At 41.1% G+C, this 27,573-nt stretch overlaps 1 long non-coding RNA gene across 1 annotated transcript; it reads right to left on the reverse strand.

Annotated features, from left to right (window-relative positions):
• Positions 1 to 669: 669 nt before the first annotated feature.
• Positions 670 to 25,373, reverse strand: LOC109280945 (uncharacterized). Its single transcript, XR_002087437.2, has 3 exons — positions 23,865 to 25,373; positions 14,782 to 15,469; positions 670 to 3,966 (listed from the first exon to the last, which is right to left on the reverse strand). It is a non-coding gene; the product is annotated as an uncharacterized LOC109280945 (long non-coding RNA).
• Positions 25,374 to 27,573: the final 2,200 nt, after the last annotated feature.

Genomic DNA, 27,573 nt, shown 5'->3' on the forward strand with positions numbered 1-27,573 from the left:
CAAGAAGGACAGTTCCTGGCCAGCCTCGGGCTGTGCAGAGAAATCCTCTTGCAGCCCAGAGCTGGCTGGGAGCTGCCCCAGAAGCCAGACAGTTCCCGGCCAATCCTGGGCTGTGCGGGGAAGCAGGGAGCTCTTGACTCCCAGTGCTGCTCGACTCCCAGAAGTGCCCGGGACAGGGGTGGGAGCAGAGAGCTACCCCATCCCAGCTCTGCTCAGTGCCCAGCTCCTGGGGACAGCCTGGAGCTGAGTAGTGCCAGGACTGGGGGAGTTCCCAGTCCCCTGTGACTCCCTAGTGTTGGGGATGACTGGGAGCAAGTTTGCTCCTGGCCAGCATCTACACATACGCTACTGCGCAGTATCTATAGTGCAGTTAGTTTACTACCTGTAATTATGGGTAGTAACTAACTGCACAGTAGACTCATTTACCGTGCAGAAAATATGTGCACATGTAGACAGTGATGCTTTACTGTGCAGTAGATCAGTCTACTGGGCGGTAAAGCATCTATGTAGGCACACCCAGGGATGTCAGTCTATATAAGTAGTATTCCCAGTGGCGCTATTCTTGGTGTGTCTGCAGTGGTGGTAGTTTTGGTAGAAAATGCTTAGCTAGAGAAATACTGTGTAGATACAGATTCTGGTGACATTTTCCAAGAAATCAGGGAAGCCTAATGACTGTGAATGGCAAGGATTACCTTTTAATCTGGACAGAGTTAATATACATTGCTCCTGGTAAGGAAACTGCTGGTCAGTGCTAAGTGGTGCTTAACTAGGTGGTGGGGATGAAACTGTGGCTCTCAGTGTTTTCAAAGAAGTTATCAGACATAGTTATAAAAAAATAAGAAATAAAGGTCAAATCAAAAAGAAGAGCAACAAATGCACTTTTTACTCCTTGCTATGACACCGAGAGTCCTTTCAGTTTTAAAAATATAGCTTGTTAGACCGTAGCAGTATTATGAAATGCAATCTTTCAAGAGCATGAATCAGCGCCTCCCGCAATGACAAGATTTGCTTAAATATACTGACATGGAAAAATGTGGCATTTCAGATTCCTTTCATTTGCTTCCTGACGCTAGACTGTTTAGAGCTTGGTTTTTAAGATTCAGTGAGGGCTAGAAACATAATTTATTTTAAGTAAAAGCTGACAATACAATATCAAATGGAAAGGGATCTCCAGCTCTAAGGAAAAACACCGAACATTGCAAGACTCGCAATACAATCGTGAAGGCTGGCAACACTCCGTTAGTTATTTGCTGGGGTGAATGAGAGAGGGCCGTTAAGCAGGATTCTCCTGTCTTAGCGCGTGGTACTCTGAGACGTCTGCAGAGACACGTGTTGATTTCCTTGGATTAGCCTGATCATGGTTCATTGAATTTAGGTTTTTTTTCCTCCCGTGTTGTTGCTAATTCAGTAACAGAGGCTATGCTCATAAATGCAGTCAGGCACATTTTTCAAGGGAAAAGGAATCCCTTTTCTAACAAAGGTAGCTTCCCAGTCAAAGCACGTGGAGTGGTGAAACTGTAAAAACAAGCATTTTCTTTAATTCTGTCAAAAAAAAAAAAAGGACACAAACCAAAGCTTGGAAATGTGAATGTGAAAATCAGGACCCTGCAAATTTGATGCAGTGTTTGACAAAAGTCAGAAAAAAAAAAGAGCAATACAAAATTGGTGTAGGAAACATGCGTGGATGGCGTCTGGGTGCCAAGGTGCTTGGATGGGCTGGGAGCAAGACAGGATGTTTCTGGTTTGGGTGTCCTGTGTCATATATATTAAATACAGCATTCATCAAAAAGCGAGGCCCGGATCTCCTATCAGACCCCCATCAAGAGACCACTGCACCCATCTGGCACCCTGTGGATTCAACTGGACTCTGTGTGGGTGGTTCAAATTGCACATCAGGACCTACTGTGAATTATCTTCAAATATGCAAGTATTTTATACAATTATTCTGCCCACCATAACAGAGAAGCCCATGTAGTGTTCATTGCCAGTGTTTCTGCACCCATAAACTCCCTGGAGCTGCTGAAGTCAGTGCTGGTGTCATTGACTTCACTGGTGGCCCAAATTTCGCTCCAAGTATGTCCTCTTTCTATTCTGCCTTCCCAGCACAGCGCCTCATTTCACTAAGCAAGCTTGGAGTCTAAGGGGACCCAGAACACTGGTCTGAACTGCCTTTGAAAATGAAGGATGAATAGCAGTGATTAATAGCACAATAGGTGTATTTTACACAGCCCATCATGTATTGTGCAAGTGAAATCATCTTCTGAGAAAAGTAGTTAAATGCCATCCGTTTTCAGTTGATATTTGTTGATGCAAGGTAGGCTTGATGGCAGGCTTGTGCAATTAGTTCAGGTTCGCTACAGAGAGGCTATGCACAAACAATGGGGTTTTCGTGCAGAATAGACACGTGGTCTGTGCTGCCCAGAGTGTTTCATATTTAGAGACAAGCACAAGCCGGCAGTGCATCCCCTACTCCTTCCTCTATGGGGCACAAAGGAATCAGTTTGGTATGCACTCTTAATTTAATTGACCTCTTAATTATAGTCTATTCTCAGTGAAAAAAAAATCAGTAATAGGAATGATTGTGCTAATTAATTAATTTATTAACACATCAGGTGGGGAGGGGAGAAGGATCTATTATGATTAAGCAGTAGTGGGGGTGGGTGACAGGTGCGCCACTCGCTGCCACCACTACTGCTCTTCTTACCATAGCAGCACAGGGCACAGAGGGTGTTACACCTCTGTGACTAGGGGATCTAGGCACCTATTGAAGATACAGAAGACACCACCTGATAGTGTATTAAATCCTGGCTTCTGAGAGGAATATGTCCTAGCAATGCTATGTCTGGACCAGTGGTGTGTGTCCAGGAGAACTATTTTTGCTGTTGTTGGTTTGGCTCTTCTTGGCTTACAATAATGACACTACCCAGTCGTGAAGGGGATGGCTTGAGTCCTGAGTGACTTGAACCCCAGTCTACCCCAGTGAGGTGGAAGAGCAGAGAATGTTCTCCATAGAAACCACGAGCTTTTCTCTTCTGGAGGTCTTTGTTGGGAAGGAACAGCAGCGACTTCTTTGTAAAGAGTGAGTTTTTGGAGCAACTGCAGTGGAGATGTGTGTGCAATAAAATCCTAGACGCCACCAAACACACAGCTGGCTTTTGTGACTTAATACTAGACTCTAATGCCAGGGTGAGTAAAAGGAAGAGACTAATTTTCCTTAAAACTACAACACCCAGAAACCGACACATCTACCCAAAGATGCCATTATATACAGAATCCTTCATGCCTACTTAGACCAACTGCTGTGGTTTTCAAATATGCAAATGGCTAAATATTGTATCATATATTCTGTTGGCTAGTCTTAAAATTATTTGCTCCTGGCTTTTGAAATCAGGATAAATGGGTATTTTCAAACCATCAGCATTGGTGAGAACTTCCAAAATAGGCATGACTCTAGCAAGCTTTCCCAGCTGGGAGCGTTGTGCATGGACTATATCCAAAGCCAGCTGAAATCAAAGGGAATCTTTGCATTGACTTAAATAGGTTTTGAATTGGGCACTCTGAGCAGTAGCGTTGGCTCATGGACAGAGTGAAGATCTTCAGGTTAGGAGCTCCTCTTGTGATCCTTGTTGTCTGCATTCTCTCTTCTGTAAAATGGGGATAGTATTTCCATTCCTCGTTGTGGTTTAGCAAAGATTAACTTGTTTGCACATGTAAGGCTTATTGGCTAAGGTATGCCGGTTTGGGCCCTATGACAATTCACATGATCAGAGAAACAGTCTCTTCCCTTCATAAACAAATCACTGTTTATTCACTATCTGTCTCTCCTGAGAAATCCAGCTACAGGGGAGTGCGCCTGTCATTTATGTGAGCTGAATAGCAATTGTTAAAATCCTGCTTTCCACCAACTTGTGCTCCTACTGATGTTGTTCAGCATTCTCCATGTCAGAAACATTGGAAACAGATTTTCTGGGGGTGAAATAAAGAAATATTGAACAGTGCTCAAGAGTCCAAATGACAAAACACATATTCCTCCCACAGATAACATTTCTGCTTTGGTAGTGAACACTCAGGTTTCCTTGAAACCTCTATTATTGAGTTTTTCTAATGATGTTTGCTTTAGGGTTCTGGTGGCTTCAGGCTTTTTGGAATTATATTTAAGCTTTCTTAGCTTTCAGCACCATTAAACATATTTTGAAAACATATTAGAGGGCATACGAAAGCTTGGTTACGGCCAAAATTTAGGTTTGAAGACAAAAAAGATGAAAGGAGGGGGGAAAACGATTTTTAAAAATATAATTGGAAGAGAAATGTTTTTGTTACATTTAAAAATATATATTTTCAGTCAAATAGGTTGCTTTTCCATTTGCCTTGACAGGCCTGTGAGTTCAAACACATCAGCATTATTTTAATAGATGAGAAAAAAAAGGGAGTGAAACTGACCAGAAGCCAAAGTGAAATTGAATGGTAATTTCATGGGCAAAGCTGAGAGAAACGCAGAAAGTCAACAAATAATGCAAGGACTTGTTAGAGCCTGTTGACATTTCTCCAGCAGAAACAGGGTTTTTTGATGTAAAATGGCTTTTTTTTTTCCTTCACAAAAAAGTCTGGAAAAAATTCATTTCATTTGAAATGTTTTAATTTTTGAAAGAAAAAAAACTACCTCCAATTTTAGGAAAGAATATTCAAATCCCAGAAAATGTTACCTAAATTAGCAACATTATCAATTAGTTCTTTTTCCATTGGGGGAGAGGGAAGGGGGGGAAAAGGGCAGAGGGAGAGATCAAAAAGGACAAGTTTTGCTCTTTTTAAAATTTTTCCAGGGAAAATGTTACCAGTTTAAAATTGCCTTAAAGAGCCATACAAGAAAACATGGAAATAGAGCTGAATTATGCAGAACATGCATTAATGAAAATTAGCTAGAAGTTTTAGCAGGAGTGACAAACAATGAGGTTGCAAGAGTAAATATATTTCAATGGCAGGAATCATCAGGTGGTGATTTTACAAGTATCATACCTCAGTTTACTTTCTTAGTACTCAAGGAAGTTTTGGTTTTCAGGAAGACATGCTGTACTGTTAATCTGGGGTTATTTAAGGGTTTGGGTGTAGGCACAGCTAAAGCAGACTGTGCTCACTTCCTGGAGGCTCTGAATCAGAATTGAAGCAGAACGACTTCTTGGGACCTGGTGCTGAGCTGAGACCTAACTTTAGCACAGGTGCACATTAATAAATCACAGCAAGTCTGAGTAGACCTGGACTCTGAATATTGATTTGTCCTCCCTTAGGAAGCTGCCCTGTCAAATGCCAGACATTTGCTGCTGCTTGGAAGACAGGTAGCAGTCTTAATAGAATAGGGGACAACCATATTTTTAACAAATCTCATTTGAGTTGAAGATGCACCTAGACTCTGTCTCCGCTCCATCTTGAAGCAGTGGGAGGTAAGTCAGGACAGCTCAGACTCCACAGTGTTGTGCCGTTATCCCATTTTGGGTTACTCCTGCCCCCTTATATGCAAGTTTAAAAAAACCCCAACTTTTTACTTTAAAAATATGAGGTATTACTAGAAACAAAGGTAGTGATTAAAACTATGTAGGAGGTAGGTTGCCACAGACTTATACCAACTTTATAATTTTGCTAGCTTCATCTTCAGGCTCTTTAAAGTTAGTTTCTGCTTTGATGTTTCTCATACCCAACTGGCTACCTGGGAGCAGGGGAGGAGGCAGGCAGGTTGCCATTGTCCAGTCCCATCATGGCTATTCATGTTCCTCTCTTTTTGTCTTTTTAGATTTGTATCCCAGCATAGTCATCAGCTGCCTATTTGCTAACCTTGCATATGGCTTAATAAGGCAAATGCAACGTGCTCAGCCAAACTCTGTGCGCTACCATCTATGGTGAAAAGGAGTGACTTTCACAGGCCAGAAGAGTAAATTCCATGTTCTACATACAGAAATAATAAAATATAATAGAAAGCTACTGCCCCTCCTTGTTTGGGACAGGGATGTAGAAATGCTTACTTATAAATAGGAGAAAATGCACTCACTAGAAAGTAATGAAAGCAGCAATGTAGGCTGATATTTGGGGAATAATACATTTCTTTACCTGAAAGAGCCTAGCAGTAGTATTGTTATGCTGAGTGTGCTGGAAAGGCAATGACATTTTACAATCTTAACTCACAAGAAGATATGTTAAAAATCAAGCGCTCAGTAGTCATCGTGCCCACAAAAAAGGTAAAGGAGCCAGTAAACAGCTCTGAATTAGAATAAAACTGGATTATATTAACTTCACTCAGAAATCTGGCACAGAAGCAGCATTTATCTTAAAAAGTTACACCAAATATAACACAAATAGGAAGAGTCAGACAATCACAGAGAAATCGGGCTAGAAGATATCTGAGGTGGTCACCTACTCTCACCCCCTGCTGAAAGCAGAATCACCTCTGTTTCAATTTTGCCTCTCTTTCTCTAAATTCCAGTGAGGATCACTTTTGAATCACAGTACTGACAGAGTCTTATTTTCTTTCACATACGAACCCACCTACTCTTTGATTCATTTGCTCGTCCACGCTAGTGTTTCAGGGCAGGGCCCAGTATCTATCTAGCCACTGTTGGTTTCTCCCTGTGCAGTCTTGAATGCAAGGAGGTGAGTTGTGGCTGGTTGATCATTATTGCAGGAACACAGGACAGGGGAGAATTGTTTGAAGGTTTCTTAATCTTGATTTCCAGTAGTTGGACATACAGGTTCCAACGTTTTAGCAGGAAGTTCCCAAGAGATCTGCTTTTAAAGATCTTGCTGCATGTCTTGGGCAAAAGCCGGTCAAGACATCTCCATAGCAATCTTAGATCTTTTTTTTTTTTTTGCTGAAAAGGACACAATCTTAATTTTTATCTGGATTTCAGGAAAGAATTCCCTCTTGGCCTATGAACCTACCTGCCAAGTTGCAACCAAGAGGGAATTTCAACTGCAGAGTTGTAAACCCCACTCTATCGGGTAAATAATAAGAATGTAAGAAATGTTCTGCTCCATGTGTTTACACAATAGGGCCTAATGGCTCCAAGGGGGCCTTTAGAATTAATTGGGGGAATAATCTGTGTTTTAAAAAGCCCCTAAATACGGATTTCCCTAATCCACACTTTGAAAACCGTTTATGTAGAGTTACGCGATCAACTGCAACAGCGACAAGGGCATCTGCATCATGGTGCATCTTGTCAGATAATACCCTGCCCTGCCAAAAAGCTGCTTGAGAAAACAAGGGAACTTCATAGGCAAACACTGCTTAATCTCTCCATGGCCTGGGGGACATACTGGACACAAACACTAAAGATGAGAGCAACTTGCCTGTCTACAAAAATGTGCATGCACAAACCAATGCTTTCACAAGTGCATCCTGTAGCTGCTTAGGGGGCTGCCTGGGGACATTAGCTGTTGAGCACAGATCCTTATTTCAGCTGGTGCCAATGTGACACCGTGCTTATCCTGGGGAAAATAAATACCTGGGACCTTCATCTGGCATAAAGAAGGTCAGTCAATATTTTATCCATAATAAAATAAAACAACCACCATCTCTAACTACTACAGCAGCAGTGGCAACATGTTTAACAATGCAGGAAGCCATCCTTCTCATTCATAAAGCTGTGGGTTACTGGAAAAGTTCTCTTTCTGTGAGCAAGCAGGCCAGGGCTAGCTATTCACAGCCTACCATGCTCTGCACAAGCACTGCCCTATAGCATGGATCTGGGTGGTCGTCGTCATCATCATCATTTCATCTATTCAAAATGGGAAAATGCCACTCAGTCAGTATGTTGTGGATTTACACCCACTTTGGGCCCATGCAAACGCCTCCCAAGATTCAGGAAAATGATGAATGATGAATTCTTACATGCAGAAATAAGTATATCCACCAAAGAAATACAGTCGCTTCAGGAAGAAGGCTTTCAAAGCTTCAGTGAAAGGCCAACACAGAACATGTTGTGGAAAAGGAGTGAGGAGGACAGAGTTTGGCCAAAGGACTGGAGCCAATGCCTGGTCTTGTAAAAAGTGCCATAATATTTTTACAGGGGTGTAGGTTGTAGCTGTGTTGGTCTAAGGACATAGGCAGACAATATCAGATTCACCCAAACATCCTTGTCTGCTTATGATATTTTTACAATTGAGGAACCTCAAGTTTTAAGATCTTGATCAAAAGACCTTCAGATAATCATAGACACTTAAAATAATGCTTCTCTCTCTGTGACTTGGTACCATATATATCATGGTACCACAGTTGGAGACACCTTAAAAAGAGCCTGGTGGGCATGAGAGAGACTATTTCTGTTAGGACAATCTTCATTCTTTTTCAGGATATCCAACAAGGCCTGTGTACCTACAAGAACGATTATGAAGATGAAGAGGATTGGGTAGGGCACTGCTGGGGAGTCAACTGAATGTTGTCGTAGAGCTGGTCTTTTTATGATGTGCACATAGCCACTGTAATTTTGGGAAAGAAATATATCTGAAAAATCCTCAGAAATAGACCTCCCTTCCCCCACATGTATATATAATACCTATATGTTTAATACATAGCAGTTTTAAAACTTTGACCATGCTTACTCCTACATAATATAATTAAAGCCTACACTACAGAGTCTATAGGGATTCTGTTCCTGTGGCCCACAGTCTTAAAGGGGGAAAAAAGCCCATTCAGCAATGAAGTGGTTAAATCAAAATAACAAGAGTGATTTATCTAGTAGCTTTCTCTGGCTATACTCAAGGGGGGAAAAATCTACCTATTTGTCAAGTCATTGACAATAGCCTATTTCTTTCTTGCTACCCATACGCTTTATTAAAGAAACACTTGACCTACCTGTCATATCAAACTGCTTCCTTTATCCAAAACAGAATAATATAGACATTTCCCTTAAGGGAATCTTGATGCAAATATATAAGGACAGGTTGCCAATTTGTTGAGCATATTAGGGTACAGAAAACTGTCAGGGGAAACAGCTGTAATACAGACTGTTCTAACAAGCTCATTTTTCTTTTTTTCAGCAGCACTTTTGGTCTCTCTTTAGTTTATATTATACCATTTGTACATTAGGATTTTTATGGACAGCTGTCAGATGCAACTGTCTTTTTCATTGGGAGGGGGGAGGGAGATCTTGAGCTTCCTTGGCGCATCTCCGATCTATTGTTTAGTCTCTGACAATAGCTGTCACAAATCTTTCATTTGCAAATAGTTACAAACAAAGTTATCAGATGGAAAGCCTGGAACAAGTCTTTGAGTGGCTGGAAAAGAGACTTGGCTGTGATTTAGAAGGCATACACAGATATATTTTTTCCTGCATAGGCTTTTAAATACATCACAACACTTTCCATGTCCATTTGTCTGCTTGCACATTTACAGAAGCAACTTGAAATCCGGCACGCAAACATTGGCTTGATCAATAGGCCGGCTTTGAAAATGGTATAAAAGGGTCCAATTTAGGCCCTTTAGATCACCAAACTGCTGTAATGGCTTCAAGGTGGATGACAGAAGGGAAATGAGAAGTGCTTCTTAGTCCAAGAAGCTGATTTTAATGCATCGCTTTATAATGCACTCAAATCCTGACATAAGAGTTTTACTGCATTGTACAGACCCTAATCTTTTTTAAATTGAGATTTGTGATTTGTAGTGACTTTGCACTGAGATCTCCAGAGAGCAGGAATAGACTCTGCAACTTTACAGTTGTACAGTGGCTTGTGGACAAGGCAGAGACAGCCGTGATGGAATAAAACCCAGATGAAGATGTTAGGCCTAATTTATTTTGGCTGTGGCTCCATTGGAATCAATTAAACTACCCCAGGGATTAATGCTGTCAATTTATTTTTGTTTGCATATAGGACAGGGGAGATCATTGGCTCATACAAGTGACTCAGCAGGACAGATTAAAAGTACAGGCAGCTCCAGAGGTGGTGGAAATGAGTGTGTTTGGGCTGGATGACAGAACCCAGAACTGGTTTGTTCACTACACCGCAACCCCATCTCCATTTCACGGCTTTGGTTAATGAACTTGTCATCCTAGATTCTTTTATTCTATAAAGCGAGTATTAAAAGGTGATTATTGGATCCTGGACAGAGTAAGGGCCAGGCTCTGTGGTTCCTACTCGGAGCAAATGAAAGGGCAAAAGCTCAAAAAGAACAATTACAAAAACCACAGCCTCGTTCTGCGAAAGGATGTCTGGTTCCCAGAACGTGGTCGGCGCTACACAGGCTGCCTGAAGAAAATCTGGTAGGAGAGACTGTAAATATTTTATTAGGAAACGAGGAAGGAGCTGAATTCCCCAATAGAGCGCAGGGCTCCATTTAGATGCTCCCCATCCCTTTGAATGCCCGCATTAAATAAAAAGCAGGATATAAAACTTACTGTCATGCTGACATTCAAACCCTCCCAATGAAATCTTTATTAGGGTCAGAAGTGCTACTAGTAAAACCAATAGATTAACAATTTACTATGGACCTGATCCTGCAGTACTGATGCTAGTGGCCCATAAGCACTGACACCCACAGGATCCAGCCCCAGGAATCCCTTATGTGGATTATTTACCTGGATCAAAAACACCTGTGGTTTTGCACCCTGCATTATCCATATAAATGAGAGATGGGTCAGAGCTTGAGACTCCTGGTACAAGCTTTCCCCAAACCCAGATGTGTTCGGATTGTTTATTATGGTATTTATATTACAGTTGTAGCCGTCGGCCCCTGGCAGGGATCAGCATCTCAGTGCGCTGGGCGCTGTACGAAGTCAAACATACCATGACAAGTTCACTCCTGGACCCATGGAAATTTTGCCATTGATTTCAATAGGGTTTTTATCTGGGGAAAATAAAATTCATTCACACACTGTTTGTCTCCTGGGGAAAGGAAGATATGATACCTACTAGTGTCATTATTTATATATACAGTATTCTGCCAAAAAGGCAGGAGTTTTGCCGGCTTACACAATTTAAGAGAGAGCAGTAGGAAGCTGCACAGTAGCTATCAAGTGGTTCCTGAAGAGGAGGGGAAGAGATCAGTAGAAATGCCTTGATTAGGTTTAAAACAGGGCTCGCTCAGTGATGGAAGCATCAGCCCAGGACATTTATAAAAGCAGGCTGGGCAAAGCGTGAATAAATATTCAACAGGGATAATTGCTGAGAATGAGTGAGATGCCCTGGTTGATACACACCACGTCTTGCACCTAATAATCTACGTAAACATAAGGATCACATACTTGCTAGCTGATATAATGGAGCTCATTATCAGAAACCTGTCCCCCTTTTTGGTGCAGAGCTTGCATCTGTAATATATTTTAGGAGTCCAAACCATAGCCACAAGCATGGGGGTGATGGAGAGGGGAAAGGCACCTGATTAGAAATCCACCGCGGTGCATGCCTGGAGATATACTTTCAGATTACATATATAATTGGAACTTGGAGCCGAAATGAACCAAGTTTTAATTCCTGCCACTGACAGACTGTTTTGCCTTGGGCAAAGCCCCTAAAAATCTCTTGCCTACATTTCTTAATTTATGAATCACAAAAGTGATATTTGCCACGTTCTCAGGAAGGAATTGTGTGTTAATGGCTCCATACTTGGAAAATGCAAACTAGCCCACAAAGCCCAAATTTTGCAAACGCTTGCATGCACTCTCTATTCTACATTACATGTCAGACTTCCAGATCAGACGAGGGGAATGACTTGTGTGACTGCAAGGTGCAGGACACAGGCCACCGTGATTGCAAACATGAGAAACAATTCCTAACGCTGTTGTCCTAGGAAGCTTACATCTCTCTACATAGTGTGATCTCTAGTGATCTTCTACTATTATTTTTATTTCTTCATATATATAAGGTTTGGCCTTATACAAGTGGTCTTGCCGTGGGGAACTTCCAGTTTATCCCAGTAAAGGAACAGGGCCACTGTCTTGGGTAAGCAATTGTTAACAAATATCATTATGTACTATGGGACATTGGAACATGCAGTTCGCTTGAATATTGCTGTGAAGGAGTCACAGCTTGCTGATAAAAGGAAATTTTAAGCCCTTTCTTCTTAAATAATTTTCAGATGCCAATTGTGTCCCTTAGGCATACAGGTGAGGGTAGGTGGTCAATAGATTCAGGAGTTTTGTCCAACTTAGTGATATTTGTGAAAGCTGGCAGCCTGCTAGCTGAAATTATACAGCTCACTCTACACTTTGATACGTTACTCATTTGGTTTTAATTCTTTCTGCACCATGCGGTCACAGCTTGTTTTAGTTCCTGCTTATTTTTTCGCTGTTTCCAGTTATTTTCCCTTTTTTCCCCTCGCTGGAGCTTGTGAATTTCAAGGTCAGGCTGGAGTCAAACTTTACCATTTCAGTGATGAAATGCAAGCAGATGTGGCCGTTTCGTATGACATTGTCCACACCCTTCCCGTTGAGTTCTGTTCTGTGGGTGGTGCCTGGCAATATGAACAAAGTCTGATCGTTTACAGCTCAGGATTTCCATTTCTTAGATTCAGATTTCAAAGTGAATGCCAGCTCGGCTAATGTTTATCTAGGGAAGCTGAATAGGGAAGTGACTTGAAACTGAACAACACCGTGTAATGTAAACGCAGCAGGCATCCTATCTGTTTTCATAACCCTTAGGCCCATCCGAAGCAAGATGACAAACTTTCGAGTTACTGGTTTCTATAGTTGTGTTTTCCCCCGTCGGCATTGGGTGTCTAACGTCTTCCGGCTCATTGGGAACACCAGGCCATCCCTGCTAGTAACTCACTGACTTGCATCACAATGTTAGGTGTGGATTCACTCAAGTATGTATGAACTCACCCTTCAGCACCATCATTTTCTGTGACTACATTCATGTCACTCTGCACATCTATTTTTATGGATCCCGTTCATGAAGGAAAACCACCTGGACTACAGTAGGAAGGGCTCTCCCATTCCCAAACTGCTGTCCAAGCATGACGGTGGCCTTCTAAGGGAGGAGTTGCTTTGTTTCACACAAAAAGTAAAGAGAGGGTACCAGCAAATTGGCATCTATGGGCACCATTCCTCTTTCTCCGAGTTACATCTCTTCTCTCATCTGCTAGCAGTAGACTGGAACTACTGATGCAGTTGCAGGAGGAGGGTGCAGTCACTGTGAAGTATATTTTTATCATCCACTCTCCTAATTTTTTTTGGTACTCTAGAGTATAGTGAAGCAGGGAATTAAGCCCTGATCCTGTAAATAGTTACTGCTGGGAAAACTCATTATAACAGGTATTTCTATTGGCTTCTCTGGGACTACTCACATGGCAAAATCATGTGAGGACAACCGGGCCCTTAAAGTGTCACAGTAAAATGAATGGCATTAGAAATATAATAGCACCTGCATTTCTAGAAGAAAGTGAAATGTGTGCATGTAGCTAATCTATTGTCATTTTTTCAGTCCTCTCCTGACCTGATGAGAACAGCCCACGTGACACAAATGCGAAGGTGGGAGTGAGATCAACTCCTACCGCAATACTTATCTCAGACTTGGAACAGAAAATAAAATATGAAAGATTCTCACAAGCAGTGACCAATTTACTATGGCAAATTAGTCTCCCTGTGTACAGATGAGGATTAACAGATATATAAACTCTCGGAGCAGGAGATTATATCTGTCACAGCAAGCAAAGGGATACCAGCTCACTGGTACCCTCTCTTTACTCCTTGTGGGAAACAAAGCAACTCCTAATTTAACTTAAGCAGGCAGATAAGTGAGGGTTACAGCTCTTTACCTTTGCCATAGCGCTGCAAAGTGGGCAGAACATTCTCATGAATCTCGGCCTCAATATATCTAAATGAAACAACTATACATGTCCTGCCTGGTAATAGGATAAGATGAGTTCAATGCAAAATTTCTATGCGCTCGTTCACAGTGACAGACCCAGTTATTCCTGCAGCTCATGATCCTTAGATAATTTTCTTTCATGTTTTTGAAAAGTTCATGGCATTATTGTGCATTGGGCCGGTACACAATAGAATCTCACTCATTTACATTCACCGCTGGCAGACCCATTCACTATATTTTCTAATGAGTTCTTAGTAACGTGAAACCTCTCTGTAGTTTGTCCTGCTCCTTGTTTTTAATCTGCATTTAATTTGTGCAGGGAACGTGGGCGAGATGGCTGTCTTCATTTGTGAAGGCGAGAATGACCAGGTGAGCTGATCAAGTGAGAATGAGGGAATTTCGAAGTACCTTGAAAGTCATTTGGTGCTGGCGAGTTTTCTTTCCCTGCCTTGCATGTACTGGGAGTTACTTGACGGTTATTAGCATGCCACGAAAAGGTTAAAAAGCAAAACTAGCTAAATGATGCAAAATGGCATAATCTACCCCTAGCAAGATTGCAGTCAAACACCCAGACTCTTTTTTTTTCTGTGCTGCTTTCAATATTTAGTTCTTTTGGACAGGAGACGATAAAAAATGAGAGCAACTTCCCCAAAATAAAGCCAAACAAATCCAAATTTCAAGCCAGCATAACTAGAGGGGAAAGGGTCCATTACGGTCATAACAAAGCCTGCCAGCACAGCAGAAAAAATGTAGAGAGTGTTGGAAATATCTCACAAAAACCCAGGAGCTGCATATAGAGCAACAAGCCTCCACTTATACTATGGCCATGGTTTTGGTGGGGTTGAGCAAGGAGTGGCCTAAGGTAAAGACATGGAAAGCATGAATTTCAGAGCTGGGCTTGCAAGGTAAGAGCTCTCACAGACACGGATTAAGCTCAGAGGGGCACGTAACACAAGCGGACTGTACAGTCACATGCACGGCCAATTTACTCACATGCGAACTTGAAGTCTGAAGTGCTCCGTGCCGTTACCTGCGTCATACTTCACATCTCAGACACTGTGAAGGCGGAGGCTATATTCCTTCCACACGCGGGAGAGTGTCACTTAGCCGAAGCCAGTGGGAGCGCGGTGTGCACGGCGGAGTCAGGATCGCACCCTTATTTTGACTAAAGTCGATCACGCAAAGTCGTGCCGCTCGCTTCCCACCAAAAACTCTCCTCTGCCTCTTGGCCCTGATATTCCTTTCCAGTGCCTTTGCTTTATATTGTTTTGTTACCATTAGGATTAATGCAACCCATTTAGCAGGCTCAAAGGATATACTGTTTAACTCTGAGTTCATTACTAGCATACACACAATAGGAGTATTTAGTATGCTGAACTTTGGCAACATCGCTGATTATTAGTAGGGTTTTGTCCCAGGCATCTAGGGTGCTTTGGTGGTCTCCAGACGTGCATTTGTCTTTCCCTCCTTGGTTTTGAGAAATGGTGACCTTTTTCATTTGTCTGCTGCACAAATTTCTCACTTCTTGGAGACCCATGTTTGATTTGGTTTGATGCTAGCCACAGTAGTACCATTCTGGTTTCCACGTGGCTTTCCAGCGCTGCTCTGAACAGCCACCCATCTTGAGGTATGGAGAAATTTACACTAACATTTGGTTCTTTCTTCCTTCCTTTTTATGGACCTGAAGAAAAAAGTGCAATATTTGCCACTGAGAGAAAATCACATTTTTCCCACTTGCAGTGTGATTGCACGAGCTCCCCCCCACCTATTTTTTTTTAAGGTCAGATCTATCAAGAGCAGGACGGTATGAATTTCTTCACATATCGCCTCCCTACTCCTGTGATCGCCTGGAATAATTTTTGCTAACTTTACTCAATGCAATGCTGAACCCATGGTAAATATATTCTAAGAAACAATTACTGTAACTCTCAGCAAAATTATTGGGAAGCTCTAATCCAGAAATAACGCAGTATCAAGATGACAGAAAAGCTCGAGCTAGTATTTCTCTCAGGTTTTTTTCCCCCACCCCCGCCTACTAATGGTTTTGATTCTCATTATTTCTCAAATGCCGAGGGTAAAAACCCTCCAGCCTGCCAATTAATGGCCAATTTATTGATACAACTGCTTCCACCCAGCACATTTTTCTAGATGTTGAAGCTCTTTGGGAAAAGGCAATTTGTGTGGAGCTGTGTGGCAGTTTTCAAGGATTTCCTCTCGTTGGGTAATAGAGAGATGGACTCAGACTTAATTTAATTAGGAAACAGAGCTTTTTATTAGCTGACTTTAAATGCAACTGATTACCATAAATAGGAACCTGGGATCCATGTTTGCAAAGCACATTTATCTGTCTCACTTCCATTTTATTAACGGTTATTACTATTTTTTTTAAGAATGGGAAGAAGGATCTTTGAATTTCCTGAGCTTCTGTGAGACATTCAATATTTGTTTGTACATTATTCCAAATGTGAACAGATGAAATATATTTTTGCCATATTGTATCTGGGATGATTTGATTTTTATGCTGCTTAAGCATAGGGTACATTCAAGACATTGCTTCTGTGGCAAAAAAAGAAGACATACTATTTTATTGTTACTGGAACACATCAACCTATAGCTTGTTACTGCTGTTTAGCATACCATGCCCTTGATATTGGCCCATTATGTTCTGCTTAACAATTAGTCATAAAATATTTTATTAATAGTATTTCCTCTCCATATATTAGCCACACAGTATTTCAGCCCCTCGTGTACTTTAATTAAATTATTCCCCCAGTGCCAGGTTGCGGTAGTTTTCTCCTTGCTTTAGGGATTAAGAAGCTGGTCTAATTTTACTCCCACTGAGTTCAACATGGGTATTTACAAATATATTTTCCCAGCTAGGTTGGATTTGCAGAAGCCAAAAGCTTTCGCACACACTGTATACAAGAAGTTGCTATATGTTAAAGCAAAGACACCAGAGTGGTAAAGAAGCAGCCAAAACTGGCAGAAAAATGTAAATGCTGGGGTTATGGGAGGTATAGAAATAATTAAGGACGACTAAAGAAAGGAAGGTGGAAGAAATGTGCGTGGGTACATTCATACAGACATGCATGAAACACTAAAAGCAAGTGGCAGTTATGTTCAGTTAGAGAAAGTAATAACTGTGAAAAGATCTGGTTGCTTTATTTGTAATGTATATTTCTGTGTGGAATATTATATTTTAAATTTTTTGCCATGATAATACAAGCTATCACAGCGAAAACATACATACATGTGAAATCTTTGAAGAATTGGTGACATGACCAAGGTAACACAAGAAGTCAGTGGCAGAGCCATAAAAATCCCAGTTCTCTTAATCACATTAATTCTTCTCGTTATAGTCAATTGTACTAATAAAGCTGGATTGTTTTTTGGATCTTACAGTATTTGCCACACATCCATCTTGCTGGTCCATCATATACCTTCCGACTTTTTCCAAAACAACTGCTTAAACAAGGAAGAAAGACACTCTTGAAGCCCATCTACGAGAGCACTGCCTTTCCCTTCAGATCCCTTCAAAAGATCCATATTTTCCATGGAGGTAGATGAGAATCTGGCTACCCACTCACTTAAATGGGAATACTTCTCAGAGCAGATGAATTGCCAGCTTAAGTCTCTACATAACCCAAACTGCCCCTTGAGATGTTTAAGTAAATGCAGTACCAGAAAATACAAAAGGAGGGAGCTAGTGCCAATGTTCATAATCCAGAAAAACACAACGAGACCCATAGTAGCATAATCCTGGGGGATAATCTTTTCCACAACTCTGTATATTTTGGTTTCTTGAGATGAATAAAAGGAAAAATAGCTGCAATGAGTTTTCTTTGGATCCAAAATTAACATGCTGGAAAAATTAAGGGAGTCAGATACTTCACTTTGCAAAATTTTGAAACATTTTTCATTGCCACAAAGCAAATGCTTGTAGAGAAAACAATTATAGTGGAGAAGAACATCCCATCAAGTCAATTTTAGCTTTATTTTTGTGAACAGACTGATTTTTGGCCTATCATTACAACGACGATTATGAAAATCCTTTCAGTTTTCTACCTTTCTTGTATGCAACTGTTTCTGAAAGGTAGATCTGGTACATTATTTGTGGTGCCACAAAACTAGCCTTTCAGCAAATCTGCTGTTATTACAAAGTTTGACGCAAAGCAGATGGCACGGAAGATGGGCAAACGTATACAAGAAGAAAACTGCTTATGTCTAATAAGGAAACATTATGTAAACATTGTTTTAATACAACTGCGGGAACAGCTTTGAGATAGTCACCCTCCTACTTAGATAGATGTGTTTCATGAGCTGTACTGAACGCTGATATTTTGCTCCGGTAGCATGCATGTAATAATAAAAGTGAAGAATGTTGACTGCCCAGGTATACCCGAAAGCAAAGGTTATGTGCATAGGCTCAGGCTTGTATTTTCGATGATTGATGCCTTATTGTCTGTAGATGGCAGGCTGCCTGTCTAGGAGAAGGCACAGCTGGCTTCTTTTTATCCGAAGATGCATTATTGACTCCACACTCACAATCGCCACTGTTTGTTTCCTACTTTTAACCCTGTTGGAAAGTCCTGCCCAGGTCTGAGCTTGACCTTACCAGCCCCTTCAGCTAGTTCAGGGATGTCATTAGTAACGGCGACTAGCCTTCTTTGCGTCCACTCTCATTCCTTCTCTCTTCCTTAAGCTCCTGTTCTCATCTGATGTGTTTGCTGCACATCTTATGAAAATAAAAATCAACCCCTGACTCATTTGCCTCTCCAGCCACTGCCCCATCTGGAAATTCGTTGAACGAATGAAGTCCACATCAATCTGCCCTTGGTTCCTTTCAATGTCACGTCTGTCCCTTAGATTGCTCCAGATTTACCAGGGATTTTCCTTATTTTGCTATGGTCATCTCAAGGTCTGTACTCTATCTTAACCCTTCCTGGCTTGCCTGTTATGTCCCCATCCCTCTTCCTTCTAAGATTTGGAGGTGTGTCATTTTTCTCTGTTATCTGATCATTCTGGCAGCACCCTTGGATGACCATGGGCCTAATGCTTCTGACACCACCACTCTTCTCAAGCGTGGTTTCCCCATCATAGACACGCACAGCATCTTTCCCATAATGGCGGTTCCTGGAGCCCCTGACCATATTGAGTTCCCGCTTTTCCTTAGCAGTGTCTGTACATGACTATCCATCCCCAGTGACTCTAACATCAGTTTTGTAATGGTGAAGGGATTCTTGATTTTGGTTTTCTGTTGCATGAACTATCAGCAAGTGACAGTGCATGCTTCTGCTCCCTGCAAATTTTGGCATTGCTTTCTATCAGCCCATTGGGTTGGGAGATGGTGGGGAATAAATTGGGAGGTGGCCCATTGGGAGATGGTGGGGAATAAATGATGTGTCTACCACACACTCCTTAAACTCATGATCACTAAACTGTGGCTGGCTGTCAGTCCTTACTATGCCAGATCTGTTATGTCTATCAAAAATGGGTTGGACATTTTTAGCGTAGTGTCCTCTAGTAGGATATCTTCTTATTAGAGACGCACAGGTTTTACATAGACAAGCCTATGTCTACTTTGCCAATTTTCCTGTGGTGCCACCAGGCTCTTCCTTACCTGACCTAGCCTGGGTTTTGACGTATGTGACAAAACCTTAGTATTTTCCTTCAAATCATGGTTCACTTGTGGCCAGGATAAAATTTCCGGCCCTTCCCTTAGGTTTTCAATTCTTAAAGGATCTTTCCATGTTTTTTAACATATTTGTGTTACATCTTCCAAAAAACCATTTAAAGAGAATCCTATCTACTAGTGGGAGCTCTCCTTCTTTATTTTGATAACAGGCACTGGGAGTAGGCTGTCCTCTATACCATCACCAATTTGTGGTGTTTTCCAGGGAATTACCTAGAGTGCCAAAGCCAACCCAGATAGCATCCTCTGGACACAATGTCCCCCCAGGGCATGGGGAATGTGTATGTAGAAAAATATGTTTCCCTTTGAAAGTACAGGAAAATCTCTTTTTACATATTAATTCAATTCTTTGGGGCCTATTTATAACTAAAAGATTGTGCTATTTTTCATGCAGTGACCGGTGAGTGTATGAATTTTGTTGTCTTTCTGCTTGCTTTATGAATCCCAGGGCAGTAATGCCTCTTTTTTAGCTTGGCCTTAGGGGGAGAGGAAGTTTTCTAGGGACAGGAACCATTGGATTGTTGAGTTCTTTTACCTCTAATCTGGACTTCATTGAGAGTCTGTTGATTTGCAGACTTGAAATAACAGCTTCCTTGTACCCTGGAAATCATCCTCAAACTCTTCCTTTATTGTTTTAACCTGATAATGTGCTCTCTTGATGAGCCTAAAGGCTCAGCATCATTTTAACTGGAGAATCGGTACTTTTTCTAGGGCATTCTCCACCCCTGAGTGTGTTTTTTAGGCATGTTTTTTCCCCCCAGGAAGTTTTTTTTAGAGATGATTTTCTTACAACTGTGAGCCTGGAGTTTTACCTGTTTATCTTCTATTGCCTTTGGGTTTTCTTGCAGGGCTCTTATCACTATTCCTGGCATCACATTGTGTGTTGCACTTGTGTTCAACTTACAGGTAACAAATATCCCAATAAAGTGACTAATAAAGGTGGACCAGGAATTTGTCTCTTGCTAGCATGTGGGCTAGCGATCTTGTGAAGAATTCTTCTGAGCGAGAGGTGCGGCTGTCACCCTCATTGTTCTCTTATGCTCACTGGTGCGTCCACACGTACACATTTACTGTGTAGTAACCGAAAATTACTGCACAGTACAGCTGCATGTCTACAAGTGCATGCCTGTACTGCACAGTAACTATGGTGACTTATGCTGAGTTGGGTGTAAATTTGCTACCTGCATTATGCAGGTAGCAAATTTACACCTGATTAGTACGGCGCAGTAATGCACATGTAGATGCCTTACTGCGCAATAACACTGTGTGTGTGGACTGATTTGGGACTAACTTTAGTCCTAAGTCAGTCCGCACAGAGCGTGATTGTACTGTAATGGCTTCACGTGTAGATGCCAGCCTAAAAACCACGTATTGCGCAGTAAGTTACTGAGCAGTAAATGCATGTGTAGACACACCCACTTTGTTGGTGTTTTCAAATTCTTGTGAAATAATGTAATCCACTGCACTGTTGCCGGATGCTGGGAATGTCTTGGCGTGGCATGTTTGTCATCCCACATGCAGCTCCATGTGATAATTATTGTGGATTGTGGCTCCTCAGGACCTCTTGCCGCAGGGCACGTTCCTGGTGGCATTTTGGATTCTCTACACCGTGTCCACAGCAATACAGCACAGCCCGCCCTCCAGAAACATCAATCTGGACTCTTTCGCTTCGCAAATTCAGTTGCTTTATCAGGCAAATTCTAAGTTTCCCAGTCATCTCCCTCTCTGAGTGTTTTGTCTCAGATTCCAGCCATAATACAATGTTTTATTAGACAATCAGCTGGCTCCCAGAATTGCAAGACTGACTGATGGATAAAGACCAATTCACACACACTTCTGTCATTACCCCTTCTTTTTGCACTTTGTTTAAAAATCATGTATTTCACTTTTCCACGGGATGCTGCCCTTCAAATTCCCGCGTTGAGTTTTCACATTTCACCTTCTCCCCGTGAGTTCATTGACAGCTATTAAAATCCATTACAGGCTTCAGAAGCAGTTGGTGTCAGAGCTGAGACTACATTTTAAGTGGTTTTCTTTATTTTTTGCTTGCAGATTGAGAGCGAAGTGTCATTTAAACCTTCTCCCGTTATATTCCAGATTTCCAGAGCATTGCAAAAACTTTGCAGAAGCTTTTGATTTCTCCTTTATTACATGCATGGCATTTTCTTAGCCTGTTCTGCTCCTGGTACACAGCTGGTGTGTCTACACAAGACGCTCGTTGCTACTCTGGGCACTAACCTTGATGCGATGCTACGGCACAGGAGCAATTTGCTCCTGCACAGCTTGCCCTTGCCAATTGGGGCAGAAATGTGAACTCCTTTCTTCCCCAGACCCCTAGAGAAAGTACATACAAGTGGAGTCTGGGGTGTCAACCCCAAATGAGTATGTTTTACTATTTGAGTGGGGAAATAGTCTATGCTATTCCTTTCTAGGGAAACTGAATCCTGGAGGGCTCTGTGAAATGACTGCAAGACTTGGAAATCTAGAGCTCTTTAGAAAGGGTTTTTCAATATTCATGAGGGAATAACACATTATGTGCAAGTGATAATACCGTGGTCTATATTAATATTTCAGTTACAATCCTTATTTCCACTAAGGAGGAGATTCACTTTGTGCCACCTAGCGGACAAATAGGAGATTTTCAGTTCATGGAAGGAGGAGCAGAGCTCCTGATGAATGCATCTGCAACTTCATTTTGTTGGAAAATCTCTTTGATAACAAATTGATACACATTTCTTGTCATTTATAAAGAAAATAAGATGCTCTCCTCTGCTACAAGCAATATGAGGCCAGCATAAAAAAAAATAGTTCCCTTGCGCTATTATTTATTTCTTGATACATATTGTTTTTACATAGAGTGTTACTTTTTATACTCAGGCTAAGGTGGGTTTATCAAGGTTCATCTTTGGACATATCATTTGAAAAATGAAGAACCTTTTGCCACAGTGTAATGATCTCAAATAGGGATGGGAGCACATTCATTTGTTTTGCAGGAATTCATTTGCCCTTTGATATGTATTTGCTTCTAGAGTAATTAAACTGCACGGATTTCAACCCTATTCTAATGAATTAAGTTACTAGTAGAAAGGGAATGGAGGCAGAATTTTTAAATATATACTAGAGAACGGTCATGGAAAGCAATATATGAACTCTAAGCACAAATATTGCAGAAGAAATCTGAATCTAAGAGTTTTTCATCCAAGCAAGAGTCATAAATAAACCCTGAATCTTGGTGCTTAATTAAAATTAGCCAAAGCATCTCTAATTTCATCTTTTTCCAAGGAAATGCTTATAAATCCTCTGGATGTTAAAAAAAAGGAAGGAGAAAATTGCTAATAAAGACTGAATGTTGAAAAAAGTGATGTTTATTGCCAGATAATTTTTGCAACAATAACAACATTAAAAAGGGTAAAAGTTTCTGATATATATATATTTTTTGCCAGATGAACTCAAATTCTCTACATGGAATTTTTGTCATTGCTTTCAAAGGGAAATGATTTCGTTCAAAATCTCTTTACAAAACTCATCAGAAAGACTGCACGAAGTATTTTATAAGAATAATTTGTTGCTGATGTAGCCACGTAAAGGGAAAGATATAGAAGCTCAGACCAACCTGTCAAGAAATGCATGCTTCTGAATTAAAATGATGGGGGGAATCTCATTTAGCAGAATGTAGCTGAATTTTGGCTAGGACCCCAAGATTAACACCTTCATCCTTGGAAAAATTAGCATGAAATCTTTACTGACCACAACTCATTTGAACCTTAATATCATCCCTTATTTTTATGAATATTTTGCAATCCATTTTTGATGAAAAATTCATAATATTTAGTTAAAAATAGTTAAAAAGAACAAAAAGGGATAACTACCATACAGAAGAAATGCTTTGATTTTTAGCAAACTGAAAAGTTTCATTTGCTGTCTAAACCAAAACCATCAGAACATTTTTTTGCAATTTGCAATTGAAATGAATTAAATATTTTCCTTTTTTTTAAAAACTGAAACAACAAATCCTGAAAAATATCATTCTAGACTGACTCCAAAAGATTAAATCTGAAACAAAATATTTCATTTTGTTTTGAGTTATTAAATCCTCGTTAAAAACGAAAACAAAACAATACACAGTACACAAGCCAAGGTCAATTAAGAAATGAAAAGTCAGTTTGAAAGGAATATTTCAAACTGGAATATTTATTTTGGAAAATGGTTAAACAAAATGCTTTGATTTTTCTTATATTTCCCCCCTTCCATTTGGGCTAAAAATTGATCTGTACTTGCAAATACTTGTGGTCCCTTGAAAAATGTTGTCTAGCTCACTCATTTTTCTTTCAGTGAAAAAAAACCTTCCATGAAAATGATTACCTATAAAAAGGCGATGTATTACCTGTTGCAACCTCAGGGCACCTAATCCTGGTTTCCCGTGATGAAAGAAAGGAACTGGCATCATTAATATTTTTCGAGCTTGTTCACCCCTCTGCCATTCAGGTTTAGCTTGAGCGGAGTCACCCAGGAATAAAACCCAGTGCAATGAAACGAGGGATTAAAGCCTCTGAATTCAAGCGGATGCTACGTGGGAAGTGTAAAGCTAAAGATGAATTTTATTAATGCAGAGGGATGACACTCAGTCATTTTGCTATCCATCTGCCATTTAAGTAATGCACATTTAGGTGTGTAGGTGAGGAGCTACACCTTGAAGCACAACCTCCCATTTTCTACAGGAATAAAACAGTGGCATGAAAGGGCTCCAGAAGTACGCGGTGTATAGCTTGCACTGGGCATCCGCTACACGACATGCACACAACAGCAATCGCGGTTGGTACAGGAGCTGGACCAGCTCTTTATCCTCAGCTCTTCTCAACCAGTCTCACATGCTTGGGTCAGTCCCTATCCTGGACGAGACAGAAGAAGACAGCGAGCGGTGGGAGGAAATCCAAGGCGAACGGGTTCTGGAGGATAGTTTTAATCTGAGCGAGGCAACCTAGGAGCCAGCAGCAAGGAGAGCGAGGAAGTGAGAAAGGGCTAGAAATTGTACAGGACATTTTTTGAGGCAAGGGACTGGGAAGCACAAGCTTTTGGAGCTTGCTTTATCAAGCATGTTATAAAAAGGCAATCAACCCTGCTGCCATTTGGCAATTAGTCAAGACATGCTCACAAACAACCTGGAGAGCTGAACCTAAGCACCACTTAAGGCGACCTTTGGAAGGAAGAAAAACAAGTTTAAAAGAAAACAAATGTTTCATAGTAGCATTGGAAACAGCTCCGTTTGACTAAGGGTGTGTAAGAACATTCTTCCTGCTGGTGTGGGAGCTCTTTGTGTGCCCAAAAGTATGTGGCCACATGACACAGTTATGGCCTTCAACCTCTTTTCCTGCTGTGACGGCTCTACCTTTGCAGAGAAAGGTAGCCACCTTTATAAAAGTCCCACCTGTTGTTTCCTTGGAATTTGAATCTACTTCAAAACTCCACCGGTTTGAATGCAGAGCTCACAATGATGCCAATTCATCATTTACTGGCACATTCAAAGGGGTCCAGCATTTAATTGAAGGAAGTGATCGTAATGATCTGCTATTTACAATTTGCCAGAGCGAAACCACCAAAGCTAGCCTATACTAAACAGTGAGCTATTCTGAGAAGCAAATTTTATATTTATTCCTGGGTGTGGGGTCCTGATTTGATTTGATTTGATTTGATGTCAAGCTGATGATAGTGACATCTGATGAGGTCTTCTCATACAATTTAAGGTTAAAACAGGAAAAAATCGAATGAGATGAATTGAACAATCTTGTCATTTGGAATCAGATATTCTCTCCTTAGCACCCTGCTGTCTGGGGACATATGTCTCTATGAGTTATCGGCTCCATCTAATCCCAAACCAGAAAATCCACACCCAGCTTGGAACTGATCAGCTAGCAAAAAAAAAAAAAAAAAAAATATATATATATATATATATATATATATATATATATATAAAAATTAGGACCCAACAGTTTCAAACCAGCTTCCCTCTCAAATGCAAAAGCGCTTTGGGAGAGAAGGTTTAAGCTTGGACCAGACTTGAATGAAAATCCTACAACAAACATGTGAAAGCTGCAAAGAAATGTTTAAAGCAATTCAGATTGCTCAGCCATGTGTGGCATGCAGCAGACAGCCTGAAAGATCTGGTTTCTGTTAAACGTTGCTTTTCCTTGCATTATCTGCATTATAACTTATAAAATGGATGATTTGTATCAGCTGTTCAGCTTTGTTGTTATTGCCATTTTAGATAACACGCTGCTTGTCCCAAGTCTTCTTTTCCCGCAAAACATCCCAGCTATGTGAAACAAAAGATGCAATATTTTTTACAGCGCTGTACATAATTGCATTTGACAATAACATGGGCAACCTCTGAATCTTATGTGTTTGGGAAAACAGCTTCCTAAGATTCCAGGCTTGCATCTGGAGCCGTGTGAGTTAATACTCATCGGAAAGATGCTCTTTGTAGCTATACGGCAAACAAGGGAAATCTTCTATTTCAATACAGAACAGCTTGGAAATAGTTCACCACTGTGCACCAGGGCAGAAATTGCATAATGTCCTGATATTTTTTTCCATGGTTGAGGATACCCAGATAGGCATGTGAGGCTTATTTGGGACTATGTACCGTGCTATTTTTGTAGGGACCGGCTTGTGGTTCCAAAGGGGTCCGAACTTGGCTTGGGTATTAAGAAAGGGGGCATTTAATATGTTTGCAAGTGGTAAGCCTAATTTCATGGTGCGTCGGGGAATGTAACCTTTTGGCATACCCAGCACTGAATGGACATTCCCGATCACTTTATGACCATAGGGCTGGCAGATTTGTGCATGTGGAGAGATCTGTGGCCAGTGCTTCATATTTCTGTATTGATGAAGGCTGTGGAAGAGCAGTTAATCCACCTAAGAGGTTGGGATCTTCCCTGCAGCACTTTAAGGTCAATGTTTATGTGCTTCACAGGCTGCAGAAGCCTCTATTCAACCACAGACTCCTATGTGACAGGTTAAACAATGGGCCACCGGCTGAAGTTGATGAGAGTGCATTCAAAACCTGAAAGCAGTATTTGGCTTTCAGCTGGCTCATCTAAGTCCAGTGCTTTATAACAGCCTTCTCTGCGGAGCATTCACCATTTGCCTAGTAATATTCAGCACACTTATATCACTTTTCACCCATTAGCCAGTCTTCTTAACACTCATGTGAGGTGGGTGAGCAAGAATTACCTGGGTTTTATGGGCAGGAAAAAAGGGAGGCGGGGAGTTTAGGTGACTTGCCCGAGGCTATAGGGGGATTTGATGTCAAAGCTAAGCAGGGAGCTCGGGAGAGGTTATGAATGCCATTCCTGTGCCCAAAGCAGGAGAGCGGGCCCCTCCTTCGGGCTGGTGAAAATCTTCCAAGGGCCACTTGTGAAATGTACTTATCTCGTAAGCTACAAAAACTGTGACATTGCAACCAAAAGCTCCTCGCTGAACAAGCCTACTTTTCAGAGGAAATATTAAAGAACTTAACAACTTAACACTTCAACAGTGATAAAAACATATTTGTCTGTTACGCCAAAAAGGGCCGGCAGCCAACTTCTGTAATTGAAAAGACTTCCTTAAATATGTAACGCTGCATGAGCAGCAAAGGGGGCAATTCATATTTTTATGAAAACAAGCACAACCCTAATGGTGTGCTCGTATAATATATGCCTGGAGTGTAGGATTTTGCCATCTCTTTTCATTCCTATCTCCGAACAAGCTGGGAACCACTGCATATTTCAAGAACAATCTCAAATATCAGGGTAAAAACGTACGGAAAATGACTGCAAGCCACAGCATTAAAAATAGAAGGCAATATTTTACTTTCAGGGGGAAAAAAATAGGGTCAGATTTTCAGCTATTGTAAATCAGCCTCTTTACCAGAACGATATCATTTTACAGGAGCCGAGATACTGACCCTTATTAAATGCAATTCTGGATGCCTAGATATAGGGCATATCATTGCAAAAGTGTACAACAAATTATTAATCTATTTTGATTTAAAAACCTGTTGAAGGCTCCGTGTTGCATTTGTATCAGACAACTCCATGTGACCATTCATAATG

This window comes from Alligator mississippiensis, chromosome 9 (assembly GCF_030867095.1).
Source record: "Alligator mississippiensis isolate rAllMis1 chromosome 9, rAllMis1, whole genome shotgun sequence".
Taxonomy (NCBI): domain Eukaryota; kingdom Metazoa; phylum Chordata; order Crocodylia; family Alligatoridae; genus Alligator; species Alligator mississippiensis.